The following is a 4,199-nucleotide window of genomic DNA, read 5'->3' on the forward strand; positions in this document are numbered from 1 at the left end:
GACACCGTTGGACACCGTGGGACAACGTGGGACAACGTGGGACAACGTGGGACAACGTGGGACACCGTTGGACACCGTTGGACACCGTGGGACACCGTTGGACACCGTGGGACACCGTTGGACACCGTTGGACATCGTTGGACACCGTTGGACACCGTTGGACACCGTGGGACACCGTGGGACAACGTGGGACAACGTGGGACACCGTTGGACACCGTGGGACAACGTGGGACAACGTGGGACAACGTGGGACAACGTGGGACAACGTGGGACAACGTAGGACAACGTGGGACAACGTGGGACAACGTGGGACAACGTGGGACAACGTGGGACACCGTTGGACACCGTGGGACACCGTTGGGCATCGTTGGACACCGTGGGACAACGTGGGACAACGTGGGACAACGTGGGACAACGTGGGACAACGTGGGACAACGTGGGACATCGTGGGACAACGTGGGACAACGTGGGACAACGTGGGACAACGTGGGACAACGTGGGACAACGTGGGACAACGTGGGACAACGTGGGACAACGTGGGACAACGTGGGACAACGTGGGACAACGTGGGACATCGTGGGACAACGTGGGACAACGTGGGACAACGTGGGACAACGTGGGACACCGTTGGACAACGTGGGACACCGTTGGACATCGTTGGACACCGTGGGACAACGTGGGACAACGTGGGACAACGTGGGACACCGTTGGACACCGTTGGACATCGTTGGACATCGTTGGACATCGTGGGACACCGTTGGACATCGTTGGACATCGTTGGACACCGTTGGACATCGTTGGACATCGTTGGACATCGTTGGACACCGTTGGACACCGTTGGACACCGTTGGACACCGTTGGACATCGGTGGACATCGTGGGACACCGTTGGACACCGTTGGACAACGTGGGACAACGTGGGACAACGTGGGACAACGTGGGACAACGTGGGACAACGTGGGACAACGTGGGACACCGTTGGACAACGTGGGACACCGTTGGACATCGTTGGACACCGTGGGACAACGTGGGACAACGTGGGACAACGTGGGACAACGTGGGACAACGTGGGACAACGTGGGACAACGTGGGAAACCATGGAACAACGTGGGACAACGTGGGACAACGTGGGACAACGTGGGACACCGTTGGACATCGTTGGACACCGTGGGACAACGTGGGACAACGTGGGACACCGTTGGACACCGTTGGACATCGTTGGACACCGTTGGACACCGTGGGACAACGTGGGACAACGTGGGACAACGTGGGACAACGTGGGACAACGTGGGACAACGTGGGACAACGTGGGACACCGTTGGACAACGTGGGACACCGTTGGACACCGTGGGACACCGTTGGACACCGTTGGACATCGTTGGACATCGTTGGACATCGTTGGACACCGTTGGACACCGTTGGACACCGTTGGACACCGTTGGACATCGGTGGACATCGTGGGACACCGTTGGACACCGTTGGACATCGTTGGACACCGTTGGACACCGTGGGACAACGTGGGACAACTTGGGACAACGTGGGACAACGTGGGACAACGTGGGACAACGTGGGACAACGTGGGACACCGTTGGACACCGTGGGACACCGTTGGACACCGTTGGACATCGTTGGACATCGTTGGACATCGTTGGACACCGTTGGACACCGTTGGACACCGTTGGACACCGTTGGACATCGGTGGACATCGTGGGACACCGTTGGACACCGTTGGACATCGTTGGACAACGTGGGACAACGTGGGACAACGTAGGACAACGTGGGACAACGTGGGAAACCATGGAACAACGTGGGACAACGTGGGACAACGTGGGACAACGTGGGACAACGTGGGACAACGTGGGACAACGTGGGACAACGTGGGACAACGTGGGACAACGTGGGACACCGTTGGACATCGTTGGACAACGTGGGACATCGTGGGACAACGTGGGACGACGTGGGACACCGTTGGACAACGTAGGACAACGTGGGACAACGTGGGACACCGCTGGACAACGTGGGACAACGTGGGACACCGCTGGACATCGTTGGACAACGTGGGACATCGTGGGACAACGTGGGACAACGTGGGACAACGTGGGACACCGTTGGACACCGTGGGACACCGTTGGACACCGTTGGACACCGTGGGACAACGTGGGACAACGTGGGACAACGTGGGACAACGTGGGACACCGTTGGACATCGTTGGACACCGTGGGACAACGTGGGACAACGTGGGACAACGTGGGACAACGTGGGACAACGTGGGACAACGTGGGACAACGTGGGACAACGTGGGACAACGTGGGACAACGTGGGACAACGTGGGACATCGTGGGACAACGTGGGACAACGTGGGACACCGTTGGACATCGTTGGACACCGTGGGACAACGTGGGACAACGTGGGACACCGTGGGACACCGTTGGACACCGTTGGACATCGTTGGACACCGTGGGACAACGTGGGACAACGTGGGCCACCGTTGGACACCGTTGGACATCGTTGGACACCGTGGGACAACGTGGGACAACGTGGGACAACGTGGGACAACGTGGGACAACGTGGGACAACGTGGGACAACGTGGGACAACGTGGGACAACGTGGGACATCGTGGGACAACGTGGGACAACGTGGGACACCGTTGGACATCGTTGGACACCGTGGGACAACGTGGGACAACGTGGGACACCGTGGGACACCGTTGGACACCGTTGGACATCGTTGGACACCGTGGGACAACGTGGGACAACGTGGGCCACCGTTGGACACCGTTGGACATCGTTGGACACCGTGGGACAACGTGGGACAACGTGGGACAACGTGGGACAACGTGGGACAACGTGGGACAACGTGGGACAACGTGGGACAACGTGGGACAACGTGGGACAACGTGGGACAACGTGGGACAACGTGGGACATCGTGGGACAACGTGGGACAACGTGGGACAACGTGGGACAACGTGGGACATCGTTGGACACCGTTGGACACCGTGGGACAACGTGGGACAACGTGGGACAACGTGGGACAACGTGGGACAACGTGGGACAACGTGGGACACCGTTGGACATCGTTGGACAACGTGGGACATCGTGGGACAACGTGGGACAACGTGGGACAACGTGGGACAACGTGGGACAACGTGGGACAACGTGGGACAACGTGGGACAACGTGGGACAACGTGGGACAACGTGGGACAACGTGGGACAACGTGGGACAACGTGGGACAACGTGGGACAACGTGGGACAACGTGGGACAACGTAGGACAACGTGGGACAACGTGGGACACCGTTGGACATCGTTGGACAACGTGGGACATCGTGGGACAACGTGGGACAACGTGGGACAACGTGGGACAACGTGGGACACCGTTGGACATCGTTGGACAACGTGGGACAACGTGGGACAACGTGGGACAACGTGGGACAACGTGGGACAACGTGGGACAACGTGGGACACCGTTGGACATCGTTGGACAACGTGGGACAACGTGGGACAACGTGGGACAACGTGGGACAACGTGGGACAACGTGGGACAACGTGGGACACCGTGGGACAACGTGGGACACCGTTGGACACCGTTGGACATCGTTGGACACCGTTGGACACCGTGGGACAACGTGGGACAACGTGGGACAACGTGGGACAACGTGGGACAACGTGGGACAACGTGGGACAACGTGGGACAACGTGGGACAACGTGGGACACCGTTGGACACCGTGGGACACCGTTGGACACCGTTGGACATCGTTGGACATCGTTGGACATCGTTGGACACCGTTGGACACCGTTGGACACCGTTGGACACCGTTGGACATCGGTGGACATCGTGGGACACCGTTGGACACCGTGGGACACCGTTGGACACCGTTGGACACCGTTGGACATCGTTGGACACCGTTGGACACCGTGGGACAACGTGGGACAACGTGGGACAACGTGGGACAACGTGGGACAACGTGGGACAACGTGGGACAACGTAGGACAACGTGGGACAACGTGGGACACCGCTGGACAACGTGGGACAACGTGGGACACCGCTGGACATCGTTGGACAACGTGGGACATCGTGGGACAACGTGGGACAACGTGGGACAACGTGGGACAACGTGGGACACCGTTGGACACCGTGGGACACCGTTGGACACCGTTGGACACCGTGGGACAACGTGGGACAACGTGGGACAACGTG

This window comes from Bombus terrestris, unplaced genomic scaffold (assembly GCF_910591885.1).
Source record: "Bombus terrestris unplaced genomic scaffold, iyBomTerr1.2, whole genome shotgun sequence".
NCBI classification, from domain to species: Eukaryota; Metazoa; Arthropoda; class Insecta; order Hymenoptera; family Apidae; genus Bombus; species Bombus terrestris.